Source organism: Chroicocephalus ridibundus, chromosome 1 (genome assembly GCF_963924245.1).
Source record: "Chroicocephalus ridibundus chromosome 1, bChrRid1.1, whole genome shotgun sequence".
In the NCBI taxonomy this organism is placed as follows: domain Eukaryota; kingdom Metazoa; phylum Chordata; class Aves; order Charadriiformes; family Laridae; genus Chroicocephalus; species Chroicocephalus ridibundus.
In genome coordinates, this window is record NC_086284.1 from 202,741,792 (window position 1) to 202,764,466 (window position 22,675).

Below are 22,675 nucleotides of genomic sequence, written 5' to 3' on the forward strand. Positions count from 1 at the left end.
TGAAACAAATACTTTTTATCAAATGCCACGGTTCAAGATTATTTCTCTTCACAGTGGACTTCAGAGCTCAGGATATCAATTTCTCTCAATGACTCAGTGAACATTCCTAGAAAAGGCTCGATCTTGATGATGTCAGATAAAAGTTAGTTCGATTCAATTATGATTTGGGATTCAGGAGAGACTGTAATGAATGCTAGCCATGAGTAAATCCTTTAAATTGTCAGGTTATGCTTCTTTTGTTGACATCTTTAATAAATCAGATAGGATATTTACATTTTTCTAGTCCAGAATGGAAACTATTGAATATTTAAGAGATCTATGTTTGCACCTTACTAAAATTTTGTATTAGATAAATAAAGTATAATCACCCATTCCCTGTGCCAAACCTGACTTTATGGTTACCTCATGAAGAGATATTGTACAGGGAAAATAATAGTGTCTTAGCTATACTCCTGGTTCTATGGTAACATTTCCTAAAAGTAAAATTGATAGCATTTAATTTTAAGAACAAAAACCAGATTAATCACAGTTTGAATAGGACATGAGCTCCCTTGAAATTCTTACCACAGTTGCTCAGCCCTTGTAAATCAGCCCTTGATTTTTGAAATGTTTATTACTCCCTCCAGCCTAGCCACAGGCCCCAAAGAGTTGTTTTTAATAATAACAACAATAATTTCAACACAGTCCCCATTTTCTTCAATGTCTTGTTTACTTTTGAACTCAAAACAGAAACACAATTAATTTAAAATAATGTTTAATTTTTGGGTTTTTTGCCTTCTTGTGATAATATTTCTATTAATATAGGAGGAAATAAACTTCAAAAAATAGCATTTTGGCATTCAGTTCATCAAAAAACTGTTTTAGTCACTAGCCCACTTGTGTTCGTTCCTACAGACTTTGAAATCAATTTAAAGGAACAAATATTTATCTATGGTCAGTTGGTAGGGACCAGCTTATATTCACATTGTCCAGCCATCGTACTGTTGTGCTGACATGGTTCATGTATATCCCTGGTGTGCATCAGGTAGCACACACAGTGGCACAGACTTTGTTATCCTGTAACCTTTAGCACCTCATGACTAGAAGGCCCTCTGATGCAGACCATATGATCTCTCTCTACTCATCTATTTAACACACAACATCACCCTGCTCACATTTCCTGTGTGAGAGGATCACCTTCTCATGCAGGTCTTTGGAAAATATTTACCATCTGTTACTGGACCATATTGCCTGCTACCATTTTTACACCACCTGATATTCAGAAAGTCTTGTCATGATGTGGCTCATCCTTCAGAAAAGGGTTCAGTGAAATCAGAAAGGCCTTATCAGCATACAACAAACATCCAGGGTGCTTACTCTGACAGTGGCCACAATCAGACACGACCAGACAATGTGAGAAATTAAAAGCTAGTAGCACTTCCCAAAAATGCTTTCCTCACCTCCAACAAAGGAGACATCATTAGACAAAGGTGATTATATCTAATATCTTTTGATGGATTTTTTTTTTGGTAATATGTCCATTGCTTTTGAAAGCCACAGACATTCACAAGATGCTGTAGCAAGGCATTTCACAGACTAATTAACAGCTGTTTGAATAATGCCTGCCTTTAATTTACCTTGGGCCTACCATTTTCCAACTTTGTTTCATTCTCCCAAGCCCTTGTATCAAAAGGGACTGTGACCAGTGACTACCTACCCTTTCAATGTCACTCTTTATCATGTAAGTTCCTAAATAGTCTTCCTCACTTGTCTCTTTTCCATCTAAAAGAGTCTAGGTCCGCTTAGTTCATTCTCATACAGGAGCTGTTAATTGCTGGAGGAATCAACTCTACTTCACCAGCAGGAAATGGAGGACATCTTTGCTGGGGGTGTTTCCCAGTATCTCATGCCTTTGGTCATGGTCACAGCTCTAAGCAATTCCCCGTTTCCTTATTCCTGAGGCCTGGAGGAGTAGTTCCCACGCTGCGACATGCAAGTGGGAGGGCAATCACCAGGTGCAGGACTGTCAGGAGAGCAGGACAGTATCACTCAGCGTCACTCAGGATCCGGTGGCTGCAGTAATGATGCATTCCACTCTCAGCTGCCAGGAAGGTGACCTGGGACAGAAGGGCTTTTGCTGAGCAGAGTGTGTCAGTCCTAGCTCTGTGCCCCTTGCACATGGCTGGTGAGGTCTACAGGAATCGGGATGGGGTGACTCTGGAGCTTGTCCCAGCTTCTTGGTGCTGTGCTCTTGCAGTGCTTATCTCCTGTCCATTAAAGCCTGTTCCCCTGTTCCCTTGCATGATCTCTGTCCTTTAGGGAGGTGTCATGGGCTCCCTTTTGTGGCCTACCGAGGTATTATTGGTGGAGGACTCTCTCAGGTAGGAAGAGTGAGATACGGTGCACTGTCTGCAAGGTGCACCCTGTAGAAGGAGGAATTCTCTGTTTCACAACCACATTTTCCTGCCAGCAGATCTATTTGCGTTGTTCAAGCAGAAACTGAGATTAAACTAGCAAGTGTCTGGTGTGGACATCCAGAACTAGAGTCCTGCAGAGAAACAGAAAGAAAAACAACATGACAGTGAGGATGAACCAGCCTTGTTTCAAAATGCTACAGAAAGAGAAAATCAGATAGATAGACTAGCAGTTACATGACCTTTAAGCCAAGTATTTGCGTGTGGCAAGAAGATCTGTCTCCTAAGACCAAAAAAGGCATTGACTTCTCTGGCGACCTCACAAGCTCTCTGGCTTCTTCTGGAGAAATGACCACCCATCAGTGAGCACATCTGTGTAGTTCCATTTGCACCTTAATTTTGCCCACCTCCTATCCTGTTTTCACTCCCTCTGCCTTTTATCATCCTCGAGTTTTCAGAATCAGAATAGGAGACAGAAAACAGTGCTAAACACTCTTAACTGCACACATAGTATTAGGGCCCCACAACAAAACACAGTTCTATGAGCTGATTAAAATCCTGAAGGAGGACATTTGATAATTTTTCTAGTGCAATTACTCTCATTAAATGGGTAATGATTTATCTGTGTGTTTAGATGAGTTTTCCCTACAGATCCCAAGAATTAAATGACAAAATGGCTGCGCAGGAAAGGAACCCTCAGTTAGATGTGGCCAAACAGGAACGTTTCATCGGCTGCGTCAGAGCCAGTTACTGTCAAATACTTCTGATGAAGAGACCTATGCATGTAAAACAGAAATCAAGAGGCTGAATGGCCCCGACAGCCTTTTTGCACTGAGGTTGCTAGTTTAAAGCAAGTTCCAGTCAAGAATAATTGAACTCAGTTCAAATTAGATTGTTGCTCCTTAGCTCCGTGAAATGAGGTAGATGATCACAGTCCGTTTCCCATTAGCCTAACTGTCTGCTTTACTAAAACCACCTGCACAATTGAAACTAATTGGTGCCCTCAATAGCAGTATCAACAGAGAGGATACAATTAAACAGTAATGGATTATGAACTATATCCTCCCACTAAAGACACAATACCTTTAGACACTGTCAGTGAGCAAGCTCGCCCGTCTGGTGCTTGGAGTGGGGCTGCATTTACACCAGAGGGCTGCCAGTCAAGATCCAGTCACAAGCAGAAATGTAAGCTTATGCACAAATGAATGGTAATAAGGATGTATTTATTCAGCTAGAATTTAGGCAGGCCTAGAGCAGTGGAAGACACATACTGCTCTATTTGAATTGAAGGGATCAAAGTGATATGAGCCCGGGAGCTATGAAAAGGCCACCAGATGCAAATCTCACGAGGGACTCCTAAACTCCCTTTCCTCCAGGGACTCGTGCAAAGTCAGTGCAGCAATAAAAAGCAAATGGCATTGACTTATAGAGCAGCATATTTAGAGCTGGCTGAGAATATACTCACACAGTGCTGCTGCTGGTACAGGCAACCTCTGACCAAGAACCAGGCTGCTTTCACCAGTCAGTGGGAGCCGGACAGCAGAAGTCTGGTGCACTTCTGGCAGAAACAGTCCCTCTTATAAGCTCTCGTTGCTGTCGTTACTGAAAATTACATTACATTAGGGCTACAAAGATGATCAAGTGAATGGAGCACCACTCCCATGAGGAAAGGCTGAGAGACCTGGGTCTGTTTAGCCTGGAGAAGACTGAGAGGGGATCTCATCAATGCTTATAAGTGTCTAAAGGGTGGGTGTCAAGAGGTTGGGGCTGGACTCTTTTCAGTGATGCCCAACAACAGGACCAAGGGAAACGGTCACAAACTGGAACACAGGAAATTCCGTCTCAACATGAGGAAAAACTTCCTTACTTTGAGGGTAACAGATTGCTGGAACAGGCTGCCCAGAGAGGTTGTGGAACCTCCTTCTCTGGAGACATTCAAAACCCACTGGGATGCGTTCCTGTCCAGCCTGCTCTAGGTGAACCTGCTTTGGCAGGGGGGTTGGACTCTCCCCTTTGGTCTCCAAAGGTCCCTTCCAACGCCAACCATTCTGTGATTCTGTGATTCTGTGAAAAGGATTTACCCTGAAAGCAGATTGCACCTTGGCCTAGAGCACTGGTTCCAGCCTTCCCCAAACATGCTGTTCTCTCATTCTCCTCTTTTCACTGCTTTTCCAGACTTCTGCTGCTGCCTTCCCACATCTCAGCTCTCCCAGGCCGCACATGCAGCCCTGCCGAAACATCCTCCCTCTGTTTGCTGCCTTCCCAGAAAAGGGGTGCTCTCTGATGATTTAAGGATTCCTGCCACTGCCCTCTCGGTCCCTTTTCCCTGCCATCTCCTAAGCCAATCTCCTACTGCCAGCTCAGCTGGTGGCATACGTGCTATCAGAGCCCAGGATGCACAAACAACCTTTCAGTGACCGAGACTAGCACTCTCCATTTGATTAGCTTCTTCAGACAACTGTCACAAATATAAAGACAACGCAACATGAACAAAGTGGCTTGTAGAGATTGGAGAGGGAAGGTGGCTGGGGCCTGGGTGAAGTTTGTGCTCTGCTCTCTTTAGTTGAAAGCGCTTGACTCTTGCCAGTTGCATTCATCTTGCTCCCTGCTCCACTGCTCCCCAAAGGGCAGTGTGTGTGAATGGCACAAGCATGTCATTCAAGGGCTGGATCTTAAGGAAATGTTTTTAGACACACTAAAAAAAATGCTGTTATTGACTTTTACAGATATATGAGCACCTGTGCTTCTCTGTTACTCTTTTTATGTAGGAGTTTGTACTTTGAATTTCTACAGGGTGCTTATTTCTAAGAACTGCAAAATGATTAACAGGTACAAACAAAGAAAACTTCATACCACAGCTAGGAGGAAGATAAGTAAAACTTTTCTGCTTGAGTAACTATTTTTCCCTCACTCCAGGCTAGTTTGGAGTTCAGATCATCAATTCCAGAGCCAAGACTGAATGCCAGGCATCCTTCCCTGCACTCTAACAAATATTAAGCACTTGCTCTAGCCATACTTGGTGCCTCAAAGGGTTTGATGCTCTGACACAGCAGAGAGAATCATTTAATGTATTGCTCTGCCTAGAAATATGACAGTTCAAAGCATACTACTTTGTGCTTCTTCAGATTTTCCTGCGTTCATTCAATAGGGAATTGCTACCCACTGACAACCTCTGTTCAATAACATAAAATATCTGTAACACAGCTGGAGTGATATCTGTCGATGTATCGACATGCACAAGCCATGAAGTGGTTCAAAATAAATAGTAGAAAATGTAAAAAGAAGCTTCTGAATCCAGATAATGATTATGCAAGACAATGGTTGCTCTCAGAGCGTTGGTTTAAGATGCATCAGACATGCAGCGCTCTCTAGGATGCACTTGAAGACCAGATTTGTCAGAAGTGGTTAGAGTGCACACTTACTCCTGATGTGACTCTTAGTCAAATTTTCAGATGATTCATTTAGCAAAGTGAACTGCTTTGAAAGTCCAGCCCTGGATGTGGATGATAAATTGATTTTAAGCCCCCATTCTTCTTTATAAAAAGGAAAGATTGAGAGAAGAAGCCAAAGGTCAACTGCAAATTGCTTTTCCTTAAAAAAAAAAAAAATTCTGCACTTCTGAAGAGGTATTGTATTGAGCACCTGTAGACTTTCCCTCGCATCCACTGCCTGATTATACTAGCATAGAGAGACTGTTGTACTACTGAGTTTTCTAAAGCATAATTCTGCTCCTAATCATCATGCATTTAAAAACGTTTGAGTATTAAAAAAAAAAGCCCACACTAAAAAAATCATGAAAAAATGCTTAGGGTTGGACATGAAAAATCCTCCACGTGAATTAAAAGTGAATGACTCTACCACTGAATGCTCATCCACCTTTATTTCTTTAGACCTGAACATGATTTCCTTTTCAGCTGATAGTTTCTCTCATCTGCCCAGTAGTGAACATAGACGATATCCTCTCAGTGGATAGTTTAGGTGTACGCAAAGAGATAAACAACAGCATCAGCAGTGCAAGTATGAGTCAGCTGTGGCAGTGTTCCTGCTATTTGGAATTTTGCATGAGGAACGACTGCTGATTTGTTTCTCAAGGATCATTAAAGATAGAGTCTGCAAGCAGTAGCAACTTACAGCTCTGCATTCATTTCCTGCAGCAGAGCAGAAAGAGACAGTATTACACATCCACTGTTCACTTCTTTCTTGAGTTGTTTTATAGAGTAAAGTCTTCCCTCTAACATGGTTCCCAAACTACTTTTCCCCAATCAACAGATGTGTGACTTCAGTTTAATCAGATCAGAATAGATATGAGGATAAGTTAAGTTTACTAATATTTTCATTTTAAAAGTAAAAAATGCTGCTGGAATGACAGGTACATTTATAGTAGCAAACTAAAAATGTATTTTTACAAGACTCTCACATTCTTGTTTGCATCTCACAATAAAACATGAGCAAGAAGACAGTGTTACCTAAAACTAAGGCTTAGATGTCTGATTAAGGCAAATATTTCATTGAAATCTATCTTTATTTGGGGTCTCACTAGGAGATCTCACATCATTTTGCAACTACATTTGCAGCCTTTGTGAACTTCTTAACCAAAGAACAAAATCTACATTAAGCTTTCCCCAGCATACTGATATTCGTGTTTAGTGAATCTATATACAGCATTATTCAAGTCTATCCTTCACTTTGATTAAATTCCTTGTTTAAGAAATATGCACTGAACTCTAATTGTTCTTTTAAAGAAACCAGGAGACGGAGCAGCAAAAAAACTGATCAACTGTTTCAATTTAAAGAGCATGCAGTAAAACCATTACAAGATAGAGTTATGTGTCTTTAGAATACATGGTAATAAATAAATTAAATCACCCAGAACAAATAGCACCAGCTGCTTCACAGATAAATATAGAAACTTGGAAATATAAAGGATAAACTAGTTCAAGCTAAAATAAAAAGAAAGAAAACAGTAAGAGGCAGTGAAATGTTGTCTTAGTCTCAAAAGCCTTATGTTTCCCATTTATTTTGTACTGAGTCCATTTACTTTTCTCTCATGCTTTTCCCTCTATGCACTGAGTGCATACTAAACAGTATAACATGAACTGTATCATGATGCATTTAAACTTGATGGTGCCTAAGCTTACTTGTGGTTTTTAGAGACAGGCATTATATTCAGTTTTGGAAAATTCTTTCTCCTTTCCCTCTCCTCCCATTAGCATCTAAAATGTCATTTGTGAGTTGGCTTTCCCCACTCTTTATTGACCATTCTCATGGTAAAAGGAAGAAAGCTGAAAGATAATTAGATTTTGAGTCTGGGTGAGTAATTTTAAGAGCTTTGCAAGTCGCACTCCGGGATATATTTTATGTCAAACTCAGCTTTGTTCATTCAGTATAAAAGGCTGTATATTACAAGACAGGATGGCTCAGCTCCACAGGGTTATGGAAAGGCAAGGGGGTGACATATTCAGCGCTTTATTATATCAGCCTTAATTTGAGCTCTATCACCATAAATAAGTGCAAGCCAACATTAAAGTTTAAAGTTGACAAAACAGATCCTTCAGTAAGCAAAAGCAATGAATTGTTTAAAAAGATGCCAGTTAACTGAAAATGATAGTAATGAACCCATTTACCCCAGGAAATGTACACTTCAACCAAAAAGAAACCACAAAAAAGCCTCATCTTGTCAAAACTCATGAAAAGAATAGATTTCCAATTTTGTCACAAATAAGTAAAAATTTATACAGAAAAAAAACAGACTTCTTTTATAAAATGTCAGTTAGTAAAGGTCATAATATTTCCTTCATAAAATATTACCATGAAAGGCTATAGGTTAGCATATCTTCTTTGCGCTTGCTACACATAGAAGGTAAAAGAGCAGAAAATCAACAATTTTGCCGTAGAAAATGGTTACCCAGCAGAGCGGTGCTTTTCTGAGAAACTTGGTGCTGTGTGCAAAGAGTTACTGCTCATCTAAATTTGGCCATGACATGCAGCTGCCATATTCTTAGGTAGTGAATCAGTTTCAGGAAGGCACCTATTAACTGGCTCTCTGAGTTGGAACAACTTGGATACCCTTCCATTTTGCAGTTACACTGATGTAAATGCTTTGACAGTGCTGCAATACTAAGTCAAAAAACTGTGAGAAGTTCGAGAAAAAGAATTATCTTACAGGAGGTTCAAACTTTCTGCCTGCGGCTTATTCGTCTCCTTCACCCGAACTGGACTGTGAGTTCCCTGTACAAGCTGGAAAATACTAAATCCCCCTCAACATGATTTAATTTTCCTGGTTATATTCATCTATACGACCTCAAATATTTTTTCACATTCCTCAAAGCTTTCATTTTTCCTATACCTATTAACTGCTATGAGGTCTCCAGTCTTTTCTCAGTACTTCTTCAAAATGTCTAATCTTCTCTAGACCCTCTAGACCTTTCGTGTCATTCTCATCTTCTCGCTTCTTTCAGGTCTTCTAGTAACAAAAAACGTGATTCATTTCTCTAAACTTTAGCTATGCTAAAGTTCAACAGTTTAAATTGGTCACCCTTGAGTCACTCTGCGCTTGTAGAAACAGGCGGATCCAACAGATAATGTGTCTGTTCTTAAGACAGGGAGCTTATTTTGAAGTGTCAATTAACTTTTAGATGTGTAAAGTTAGGCAAGAAGGACACTACTGACAAGGTCTATATTTGACCGGCTCCAGCCCTTCACCCTTTTTGCGCTCCATATTGCAATTCTGGTTATAAAATGGGGCTATAAACCCAATACAGTGAAAGTTAGGTGCCAAAATATTTACTTAATTTACTTGGAGTATTTTTATAATGCACTTGTTTTGTTAATAGCTCAAATTTCATTGCCTTGTTTTGCTCCCGTATCAGGTTACAAATTCATGTCTAATTTGCCATCCCCTCTCTTCCCCAAGGTCTCTTTTAGCTTTACTGCTCTTTCCAACCCACTTAATGTATGTTTTCCAGTTTATTTTCTCCTGCATGCTTTAATTCTCGTTTCTGCCAGCTGAAACACTTTTTACTGTATTGGAGCCCTTAGGCCTTTTTTCCTTTTTTCCCTTATGTCCCTTCATAATGTAGTTCATGTCCTTGAGAACACACCAAAAGGACTACATATCTTGATTCTCTGTCTGAACTAGATTTTCTCCTGATCAAGAAATTATATAGGTTTGGCAAAATGCTCAAATGTTGTTGTTGGAAGGTAAAGTTTTTGATGGAACTTGTGATCAAAACCACTTTTACCGAAATTCGTCACATCTATCACAGGCAAGCAGGGCAGGGCAAAACATTTCTGACCAGTTCTAATTCCCATTTATTTTTCAGCAGCAGACTGGTTTATTTGCTGTAATATGCTAAAATTTCTAGTGACAGCTGGAATGTGGGTTTAGACAGCCTTTGCACTGTAAAGTTCATTTTTGCAACAGGGAATAGGAGAAATTGTTTTCCCCCACTCTGGAGCAGAAAGTTTTAAACCAGAACAGTGAAGAAAATCAGATTTGATGAAATCTAGTGGGGCGAAAAGAGGAGTTCTTTTTACAGCTTTCATCCTTCCTATCATCATAGTGAAAAGTCTGTTAATCAAGACTATACATAAGTTGATAGTCTTTGCCTGTCATTTTGGAGATCTTTGACAAATTGAAGAACAAGAGGTCAGAATTATTTCCTGTTGCATTCACAACTTCATGGTATTCTGTGGGGGAACTTTATGAAAAGCATCAGGAATACTGTGAATCGTAATTTCTCATTGTGGTATCACCACACCCTTGCAATACATGACACACAGAGATGAGATCTGGAAATAATGGTTTAATTATTAGCAATGCTGCTGGCTAGCTGTGGACCTCTGATGAACAGACAGTGGATGGTATTCAACACACCATCTGAGGTATTTCACAGAAGGTTTGTGGGTTTTTTTTCTTCTTGCCAAATACCTACTAGACTTTGTTTTTAAATGTGTTGACTGTTTCAAGTATATTTGAGTTGCAACAAATATTTCTCTAGCTCTTTCAGATCCACATCATCTCTGCCAATGCAAATCACAAGTTGTATAGTCCAATTGTTAGATCTTACTTTATGCAAGAGGGATTTTTGTTTGTTTTTTGGATTTGAGGCTCAAAGCAGTGCAAAAGGCAGGTGTCATAGACAAGTACTGTACAATTTTCTCTTCTCAGCTTTGTCAATAAATTTCATGATTAATCTGGCCTCCATGGGATCCTTGTTCAAGGCTTCCTAGGAACAAAGGCTTACCATTGAGAAATACTGATTACATTGTATTCTCTTTCTCACTTTGTGCCTCAGAAACAAAGGTAAAGCTCCCATTTCATGTGTCATCCCTTGCCTATGTAATCCTATAGTGAGGTGGGGAGTACCAATGTGACGAAAGATGAAGGTTATCACGAAGCAGAAAGTCCATAGAAAATGGTTACAGAATTATAAAATTAAGGAATGTATATGACTTGTTTGTTTCTGCTCTCAACAGTAACTTTTATTTTCTTAAATGGAATTTAAACATACTCTTTAAAATAGGCAAGATGATTACCTTATTTAAGAACAAAGAATGGGAGAAATCAGCCAACTCATAGAGTCCAGTTTCTAAAATTTCAGGCAGCTATGAAACAGCTGCCTGGTTTGAAAGGGGTCCAAAAACTTCTGTACCATGCGCTAAGGGATGAAAAATATCTTCCCAACATTGTACCAGAAAGCCAAGCCTGAACTATGACCTAGGTAAAAGGAGGAAGAACCTTGCTAATATCACAGGTCCCTACTCTTTGGTTGCTAAATAAAACTCATAGAGAGTCCTAAAAGAGTCACGTACTTATACTGCAAGACTGCTGCTAATTTAAATTCAGGAAATAATTTCCTCCTGAGCTCATACCTGGCAACTGGTTTTACACTGACTGTGTGATCAGGGCACATCAACCAGACATCTGAAGATGTAATACCATTAAAGGTACAATGTCACGCCATCTATGTCTACTTTTTCACCTCCAAGGCTTCAGAGGACAGTAAATGCAGACCCTAGAAGCCAAATTACGGACCAAGATAGGAAACTGAGAGCTGATTTCTAACCAGTGATGAATAGAAACTCAGCAACATGGACAAGATTGTATAATTTTCTGGCAATAGCATTTCTAAGGGACTCTTTGGGAATACTGACACCCCATGTGTCTGAAAACTGTCAGACTTATGCCCTGGGACAAAATGACTTCCCAGGATCCTATGACAAATCTCACTCTGTGAAATCTCCTACTTAATTACGTGATCTCTTTCCAAAGCATATCACATTATTTTTAAAACTGTTTAAATTACTCAATCCCCGCTCCCTTTATCAGACCGTTCCAGAAACCTACTTCTTAGACGGTTAAGGAGCCTTCTTCCAATTTCCCCTCTAGATTTATTCATGACCAATATATAATCATTTGATCTTATGCCAATACCATCCTTTAACTTAAATAATAATTCTTCTTCCTTGATATTTACCTCCATAGTATGTCATTCATTCATTTAATTCGTTCTGTTTAAAATAATCTTAATAAATGTGAAAATGTTGTAGCTATAAAATGAAAATGCACTATGATGACCTTTACTAGAGTCTGGCACTAACCTGATTTTATTAAGTATCAGAAATGTTATAACAGATATTAAAGTGTAGTGACATTCCCACGTTATGCAAATCTATCTGGACTCATTTAAATTCTTTTTGTTGTTCCTCCTCCACCTTTTTCTATACTGTTTAATTTCACAAATGAAGAAGTGTTAATATTAAGCTCAGACTTGTAGAAAAGCATTTACATAGTTGTGTTTCCAAATAAAAGATAGGAAAGGATATGTTCAGAAAGTTCAGTGGCTTATGTGACTGATCAGCTATTTCTGTAGTCTCTCTTTCAGGTAAGTAATTATCACAGTTGTCTGTACAAATTAGTTACTTAAAGGTACACACTTTTGGCACCTACGCAGAAGAAACATGGAAATCTGCACCATGCAATTAATAAGTCTGCACAAATCTGACAGTGTTATTAATATGTTCAGAAGACTAAATACTCAGCAGCAAACTACTTACTTTCTGCTTTTGCTTTCCTGTGGTTAGTGCACCCACACTGAAAAATTTTGCATCACCTATACAGTGAGTTCAGTGTATCACATCTCTGACCTGTGCTTTTTGAAACATCGGTATTGTCAAGTTTGCCTACAACAGTGTATGGGAATAATACCAGTAACACAGTTTAGTGAAAAGATCTGTTCCTCTGTCTCAGAAGATAAGAAAACCTGTATTTTATGAGGGTATGAACTGATGAGAAAGATTAAGATGAAGTCCTTAAGGCCATTGTTTGGCCTTGGAGTCAGAACAGAAACATGCATTGCCAAGAAATTCTGACCATATCACAGCCTTTGACTGTAATATTGCTCCTTGTACTAAGAGCAGAATGATGTGTATATTAAGACACAAAAACTCATTCATCAACATAGATGACTTCTAGGACATCTTCAGAGTCACAGAGACATGGAATGGCTGCAGTTGGAAAGGACCTCTGGAGATGGTCTGGTCCAACCTCCACCTCAAGCAGGGCCATCTAGAGCAGGTTACCCAGGGCCAAGTCCAGACGAGTTTTTAATATGTCCGAGGACGGAGACTCCACAACCTCCCTGGGAAATCTGTGCCAGTGCTTGCCCACCCTCAGAGTAAAAAAGTGTTTCCTGTGTTTCAATTTGTGCCCATTGCTTCTTGTCCTGATTTTCAACCTCTTGGGCCAAAGCATCCTCTTTGCAGCCTTGTGATCTGTAGCTGGTGTGAGGAACAGATGCTTGAAATTCTTTCGACTACTGGTAAAAGACATGCTGTTCTCCATATGCAAGTTTTCAACTTTCTCCATAGCCATGTTTCTCCAAGCTACAGGTGTGAGGCTGAATATGACACTGCACTACCCAGCAGCGCTGCTGAACACATACCCTTGGGGTTCTATTGAATTATGTTCATTGTGTCTAGCAAACATTTTATTTTCTTCCTATGTAGAATTATTGCTAGACCATAAACTGTACTCACAAATGGACCTTGCCACCTTTTAGTGTCAGAGAACATTCATGGAGTAAAAAATAAGGTGTGTTTTGAAATGGAAGAGTTTCACGTAAAGGACAAAAGATTAGCCCTCTAATCCATGTGATCCTCTAGCAAAGGAATTATTATTTATTCTAAGTGGCCAAATGGTTAGGCATGTAACATGGTAACAGTGACATAGGAAATTGCTCTGGCATCAGCTGAGTTTTCTGCTTATACATCCCATAGTTTCTCTTCAATAACAGAGAAGAAGCAAGTAACATGCATTTCAGCACAGAGATCACCCATGTAGTACTGTACTTCCAACAAATCTTTTTATAGACAGTCTAAGCCATTACTATTACTCTATTGCAACATGATATTTTCAGCTATGAAATGTCAAACTGCAACTTCACAGAAATAATTTATTTTAATTATCAGGTTTTGTTCATAAGTGAGACTATTTACAAAAAGACAAATTATTTATAAATAAATCTGTACGTATTGAGATGGAAGAGTATTATGTGACTTAATAAAAATAACTCCACTGATTTCCACAAAAGCCTTGGAAATAAAGGCTGTTACACCCTTAACTCCCACAACAGCAAGCCCTTCTGAACTTTAGGAATGCTACAGAGTAGCCTAATTACTCTTGTCTTTGTCCTCAACTGCAAACAAATAATCAGCTCACAGCCCTGAGATTTGTGCGATGTATTGTAGTTGCTGTGTGTAGACATTCATCCATCCACACTTGGTAACATTCAAAGCACTGTGCAGTATGTTAAAAATTATCTATATTGAATTCCCCTCATTACTCAAGCCATGAGGCGTTCAAGATTTCCAAGATTTCCTGTGAAACAGTGTTGTACTTGCAGCTGTACCATCCTACAGGGATTTTACCATCATTTGTCTGCATTTACAGTTTATTATTTCTGCACATAAAAATATTGTCCTCAATTGTCCTGAGAACTGATGAGATATGCAGTGTAGTTCTTTATTCTGGGTAATCCTAAAGTGTTTAATGCATTTCTGTATGTTCTCTGTAACATAATGCTTTATTTAGACATCAAATGGCATTGTGGCTTCCCGTGCTTTCCTTCAAGTGCAATAATTCACAACTTTTTCAATAATCATGACGTCCTTCCTGAAATCCCTTCTCCTCTTCTAACTTCTCAGGTTCTTATTTGCCAGGTGGGAAATGGAGGATATTTTTCAGCCCACGACACCAGCCTTGGAGGAAGCCTGGCCGCACTCTGACAGCTACTCTCTATGAATATCTCAGGACACTTTCCCAATAAGCATTTGTGTAATTGCTCCAGGAGACCATATTATTTATTATTTTCAAAAAATAAAATGTCAGTTATAATCATCCAGAATATTATCAAGCTGTCATGTTTGCAACATGTAGTGAAAATAAATATTTTCATATTACTATCCCTTGGTATTTGAGTGAAGTAATAATGCTATCATTTTCTTTGAAATCTCCACAGTATTTATTCTGTTTTGTTATGATTCAGATAAAACATATTACATATAAATTAAACACTTATGTATATTGTTTAAGGGGCTAATATTACCTTTTGGTTTATCTGGCAAACAAAATCTTTTTTGTTGTAGCTTGATAATTCCTTTCTTCAGATGATTCTCTCACATGGGAAGGATGCTTAAAACCTCACCAAGTTTTGAAAATGGACAAAGGAAATACTCTTACTGGTTTTGAGGCAGAAAGAGAAGAGGCATCATAAAACAAACTGTCTACACTCTGGAAACATTTTCAGAGCACAGTGAGGCACTCAGAACAAAAAAAAGATCCTGATTATAGACCCTTTCCTCGCCACCAAATCTTTTATGGAGGAAAACCCAACTAAATAAAAGAGGCCCCAGTCTATCCTCTACCTATGTTAATTTTCTTTTTGCTTCCTTTAGTTTTGCTAGGTCCAAGACGTTTTTGTTCAATGTAACTATTCTGTTTATTTCCACCCTTTAACACTTTGTTCCAGGTACCCAGCAGTGCACTTACTTTGGCAGGTACTGGCTCTGCCTTTATGAGAAATCCTTCAGCTTTCACATCTGTACGGAAAAATTGAAATAACATTTGAGTTGGACATTTACAGTTTGATCTTTATATGGTAGATTTCCACTAACCAAATCTCCCTCTAACATGAGCAATCAGTGCAACTGCTGCTGTACCAGTTCATAATTTCAATTTCCTTTTGGATATCCTCATTGGTATGTACCCTTTTGGCAGGGTACACAAATTAATTCAGCTTTTAAAGTCTTTTGCATTGTAATGGAATGCTTGAGCAGGGATATGCTGGATTCTCATCAGATTGCTTTTCATAACTAATGTTATCTTGCTTGAGATGCTAGACAGCCTTTTGGTTTTTGACAGCATGTCAACAAAATGTGAAATGTCTAGTGCATTGTTGTAGTGCCTTTAGCTGTCCAAGTTTTCTCATAACAAAGTTAGTGGCAAATCTGAACAAGGAAATTATGTCTTCCTCACTTCTATGTCCACAATCTTGATGATAATGGCTGCAGTTAATGCATTTCCAACTGTTGTCAACTGCAGTTTTGGCCCTCGAACAATGCCCAGGAGCAGCTCCATCTTTGCTTCCAAATATACCAGAACTAGCCCTAAGAATATAGCACTGATTCCTTTGCATTTCTTCAGCTGAACCTGAAAGACAAAGTCTAATACTGAAAACTGAGTGACATATGCTGTGCTATTAGAACAGTGCTTTAAAAAAAAAAAAAAAAAAAAACCAACAAAAAAACCCAACCCAACAAAAAAAACATAGAAATAAGAGCTAGGACTAAAATTGGCCATAGTATGCTATTGTCAATGTCTTTTTCTCATTAGAAATTCTCATTCTATATTTCTACATATTTTAACTCCAGGTTTCTTTATGGCATATGCAAGGTTAAAAATAATGCTACTTTGGCTTTCTCAGTGGTGCTTTAACATACTGCTGAATTTCAACTGTTATTCTGACCCTTCTATGGGGAAAAAAAACAAAAAGCAGAAATATTGTTTTGAAGAGAAAGCCTGAAAAGTTTTCTCTTTGCTTTATTTTAAAATTTATTTTGTCTTAAAGCATAAGAATAACCTCATGCACCAGTATGGGTCTGACTGGGTGCAAAGCAGCTTTGCATGAAGGGACCTGGGAGTCCTCATGGAAAGGAGGTTGAACATGGACCAGTGACATGCCGTTGCGGAGAAGGCGGCCAGCAGACTCCTGGGCTGCATTAAGTAGAGCATTGCCAGCAGCTAGAGGGAGGTAATCCTTCTCCTCTACTCATCACTGGTGAGAAACACCTGGATATTATATCCAATGGTGGGCTGCTCAGTACAAGATAGACACAGATGCACAGGAGTGCATTCAACACAGGGACACGAAGGTGATTAGGGGAGTGGACCATCTCTCATACAAGACAAGGCCAAGAGAGCTGGGACAGTTCATCCGGGAGAAGGCTTAGGGGGATCTTATCAGTGTATATAAACACCTGATGGGAGGGTGTAAAGAAGACAGAGACAGGCTCTTAGTGGTGCCCAGTCACAGGACCAGGGTAATGGCCACAAATGAAAATACAGAAAAGTCCATCTAAACATATAAAAGAGCTTTTTATTGTCAGGTTGATGAAACATCAGAACAGGTTGCCTAGAGATGTTTTGGAGTCTCACCACTTGGTGAGACAGGTGTCTCACCAGGTGTCTAAGGACACCTGGACGTGGCTCTGAGAAACCCTCTGTAGCTAACCCTGCTTTGAGCACAGGGGTTGGACTAGAAGATATCCAGAGGTCCCTGCTGACTTCAGCCATCCTGTGACTCTGTAGCTTACAGCATGCTGAATATAATACCCATTAACTCACTGACTCCTAATGAATACTGATTTGCTGTTTGCAATATGAGGGTGTGGTGGAGGGTGTGGGGGTAGCAAGAGGGGGAAACCAATTTGCCGTTTTCTTCTTGAAACTTATGAAACTATTAGTTTAAAGAAAATTCTTATTAAAGTATCTTTTGTACAACACTACATTTTTCTAATTGACAGAGAGTATATAGCGCCAAGTTTGAATAAATTAAAAGAGTAATAAATCTGAATTAAAAAATCTGGCTTACAACCCTACACAAAGATGTGCATTGCATATATGCGCCACCACTGAACATTGTATCTTGTTTTTCTTGTGGAACCATCTTCTGTTTTCTTATGGATATCTTCACCTGGCTATTTCTTTGAAGTGGCTCTAGAATTGCCATAGTGTACCAAATACCCAAAGTGCAAATTGAACAAGGACTTGCAAATAGGCACAGGGATAAAAGCAGGACACAATTTAGTATAATACAGAACTGTACTGTGAAATAAAGGATCTAATTTAGCAGAAAGGACAAATTCTAGTCTGGGTACACCAGTGTAACTCTGTGTTAACAACATACTTTCTTCAAATGTCTAGATATGTAAAAAAAAAAATTCTCAAATATTTAATCCTAGTTTTCCACCTTCAACTGTGTATTCTAGTCTTCACCTCAGCTTCAGCTACATAAGTTAAGGGTTTGGGTGCAAGGGTGAGAATTATTTGACATTTTTTGTGTGAAAGAGGGCTAGAGAGCAATGAAGCTGTAAGGACAACCTAAACAGGAGAGAAAACAATGTTGGGTTGCTTTGATAAACTTGCTTTATGCACTCCCACTATAGATGTAATTACAGTGCATTAGTACACATTACCTTGATTTCTATGGGAAGTTTTATGTTAGATTAAAAGAAAGGTCAAAAAATATTCTGCTGCTAATGAGCAAACTTTTTGCCCAGCTCAGTTCCGTGGTCTTCATAAACAAAAATGGCTACTGATTTTCTCCTCCCTAATAATATATCTCTTATTAATACCTTTGTAATTTGCTCTATTCGATCTAGTTTTACAAATACATTACTTTAACAGCACATTATTCATCATGGAAATATCTTTTTATGTTATGCGTTGTAGTGGAACATATCATGACATGGCTTTAGCTCAGGGGGTTTTATTCTGATTCCTTCTACGTTCCACCAGTTTTTACCCTGTGGATGCCATTGTGGTCTGAAAGTCTGTCAGTGGCAAGGGGAATGAAACATAATAGTACCAGAGGCTGGATGGGCTACAGCAAGACCGGTATCATGACTCCAATGAAATGAAGTATCTTGAAATTTTGCTGCTTCTTTTTGTAAAGTTTCAACAGCAAACAGTGTATCCTTTTCATATCTCTCTCTTCTCATGCACTAAGAGACACCATGGTGATTTCTTCATATGTCTATATTAAGACAACGTTTTTGCGCTGTAGAGGACTATTAACTACATTTCATAATAATCTTTTCCTAAGCACCATTAATGTAATTAACAGCCTGTTAACCAAGGCATTAGACCTTCAGCATCACATAATAAATTGTAAGTCCACAGCGGGTAGGAGACCCTTTCAAGGGAAACACTGCTCAGGAATACAACAGCCAGAACTGTGAAAATCTGTTTGTTCAGTGGTGGAGAACGTCTAGTGTCCATTAGAGAAGAACAAATGTCTGATTTAAATTGCTCCAAAAAGGTACTTAAATAAATATCATGCTAAGGACCTGCACTTCCACCGGCTAGAGCTCCATCAAAATTGGTTAACTATTCTTTTAAAGACTACTTCCTTAAAAGACATAATTTTGCTACAATAGCTATATATTGGGTCATTAACTAGCCTTCAGCAACAATTATTTGATATCATGGTGAAGCATTCAGAGAAACTTTAAAGCAGAGAACAAAGATCGTGTTGGGCACTAGGAAGCAGGTAAGGCAAAAGCTATCATGTGCATCCGTCTTGAGATACATTCTTTTGAGTAAATAAAATGCTAATAGCTAGTATCCTACAAGGCTTTTCAATATTGTTAGCGTGCAATAGCCAACAGCTATAATTCTCATGCCAGGTTTGCCTTACAAGTCTTAAGTTTATGAATTTTAATTTCCCTCCCCCTCTACCCCATTTTAAAACACTACCATGCTGCCATAACATAGCAGCATTAAAGGAACGTAGCTCAAGACTCTTTTTCACATACACCAGTGCCTTCTCTTATTTGTCTGGGGAACCAGCTGCTGTTAGACCGAATTAACTCACATGGTGTGACATACCTCACTCAGCCTTTGCCACAAGAGCTGCCACAACTGAAAAATTTGCGGTGCCCTACTTAGGAAATCAGCACAGAAACAAGCAGCATAATGGCACCATTATGGAAACATTAATAAACTGACGATCACTTAGACCATTTTAAAAAAGTCTAGGGGCTACGTGGCTGCCAAAATGATTCCCGCTATGTTGTTACAATGCACTAGAGCAAGACAAACAATCAATGTAGCTTTGTAAATTTGAGATGAAGAACTCCACTGTCCATCCTGAGATTTCCAGTAGACTCAGATCCTAACACTTCTCCACAAGATGTAAGTTGAAGAAATTATATGTATCAAAAAATACGTAATTTGCCTTTAACCATCCTTTACTTTCCCACTCATTAAAACAATCAATTCCTGTGTCAATCCAAAAGTGAACTGTTTTACATGAAAACTTTTTCTGTTCCTCTCCTGCGCTGTCATGTTTCCCTGTTGTATGCCTTTCACTTTTTTAGCCTGGTTAAGCAGTAAGCAAGCAAGCAAGCAAAATAACTAGATTTTCTAGGGCTTGTTTGGTGGATTTTTTTGCAGCCACTCAGTGTGTGAGGAACCAAAGGATGAATGCAGAGAAGAGCAACAAAATGAAGGTGGAAAAATATAAAATGATGCTTTGCTCTTTTAGTTGCTGATTTTTCTTAGGCAGTCACACGCTTGGTAGCTGAATGCTATCATTTTGCTAAAATGAACAAAAGGAACAAGAGCATCTTCTGCTTCTAACCTCAGCACAGGCCCCCTTACCCACATCCTGCACTCCCACTGCTGCTTCCATGGGCTATTTACACATCCACTTTGCCTCCAGAAGCTTTCACCCTTTCTTAATTGCTCAGTAAGGAACAAAGCTTTAGGTTCAAACCTGCAAGTCCCTCCTAAAGACTCCCTTCTGTAACTATTATAGGCTTTGCAGGTATGACAGCATCTGGCATAGCTGAGAAAAATCCTGATCACAGCATCCAACACCATCATGACAGCAAACCTAACACATCCGTGAACTAAGAACTACAACCCAGAAAGCACATACAGCCAAGACAATACTGTAATTTACCTCCGATTTGCTCTCCAGTATTTAAAAAAAAAAAAAAAAAAAAAAAGTCAAGAGAGGTACAGATAAACAGCCATCACATTTGAGATGGGGTCAGAGCACAACAAGGTTCCCAACAGGCTGCAGAGCAAGGAGCACTTCATATTGCTAGGATCGTGGAGTTGCTAACATCTTTAAGGAAATCATGCAGATCCTAGCTGTACAGCTCCCTGATGGCTGCAAGCTCATATAAACCTGCATCTTTCTGAGTTAAGCTTCTGCAGTCTCACGCTCTTAAAAAGCAAGGAGAGATTTTAATATTTAAAGGGAATCAAGGAAGTAAAGTTGTCATCCCCTGTTTCCAAGTTTCTTAGTCTGAAAGTCCCAAACATTTGCTACGCTTTCAGAAACCCTGCTTCAGGAAAGGAATAGAAGATGTGAAGGAATAAAATGTGTAAGAACAGACAATTTTTCTGCTCAAACAACCTGACACCAGATACTGAAACCCCAAGGGGCTGGACCTACTCTCAAGTTTGCTCACGTGAACACTACTCAGTTCAACACCAGATACCATAATGAGGTGATCCGAGGCACATCTCCTGAGAATCAAGGCTATGGAGCAGAAAAGCCTAATGAAGAAGGGAAAACTTAAGATGAAACTTACATTTTGTGGGGTTTTGTGAGAATTTCTTCTTACATCCATCTTCCTTTTATGCAATTGTAAGTGTTAGAATTAATACATGCTCCATTCTGTCTCTGTGTATAAAAGCCAAACACATTTAGCCTATATTTTTAGTACAACATAATGCACACAGAGTTCTCCAATATCTGCCTTGTAAATAACCACAAAAGCAGTCATTTTTCAGATTTTCATCACAAATATTATTGTGTCACTTCAGTCCACCCATCTTCCCTGAAGACAAATAATTTCATCTAACAGGGAAAAGAATTTGAAGATAAACCAGAGTTCATGCACACAGGGGAAATCACTACAGAAAACAAATTTATGATCACAGTATTGCAAACAAATAGCTCTTTGATACATGCTATAGAATGAAATAAATACATTGGCCAGTTTGTTAACACTTACTGCACAGGTAAATATAACATATGTTAAAAAACTCAATTACTGAGGACAAAATACGATTTGCCATTAACGCTCAGCAAATCTGTTGAAGCTACATTAAAAGATTCTTATACATCTTGACCTATAGTGATCTGTCAAAGTGGTCTATAAATCTTTATTTCTTGATCATGATACTATGGCTAGATCTTCCATTTCACTGATGTTATCAGTGGCTGAGATTGGGGTCAGCTCCAGAGCAGAAGACTCTCACTGAAAACAATTCCCAGCTGAACTGGGTAATGCACAAAGACAGTGATAGGCTTTAATGATCAAAACCAACATTCTGAGCTGCACTTTGAAGAGGCATCAGGTCATTTAGGGTCTGATATATGAAGAGTAGATGCTGACTGTGCCAAATAACATAATCTCCGGGCAGGCCCATCCATTGAGATGACAGAGGCTGTCACTCTGTTTCGCCAGGACTGGGCTAACATGGAGAAGGATGACCAACTCACTCACCCCTGGGGACCACACAGTTCCCCAGCAGCAATGTACTGTTCCCACAGCCCTGTGCTGCTCTTCTTCGGTCTCTCTTCTGAGCAGGAAAGGAGAGAATCGATGTCAACTTTGCTCTAAGGGGAAGCCACAAGTGCTTTCTCTAGGCACCTTCAAGGCCAGTTTGGATGGGGTTTTGAGTAACCTGGAGTAGTGGAAGGTGTCCCTGCCCATGGCAGGGGAGTTGCTACTAGATCTTTAAGGTCCCTTACAACTCAAACCATTCTATGATTCAATAATTCTCTGCTGAGGGAGTGGGCAGGGGTTTAACCCCCTCCTTGTCCCCCATGCAGATCCCAAAGCAAAGCCTGGCAGCAGCACTGATTTGGGACCACAGCTTGGACATGCACTGCTCTGGCATCACCATGGACCCCCTCAAACTCTCTGGAAAGTCCTGGAAGAAGGGGTTCACTATGTCCCTGGGAATTCATGCAGTA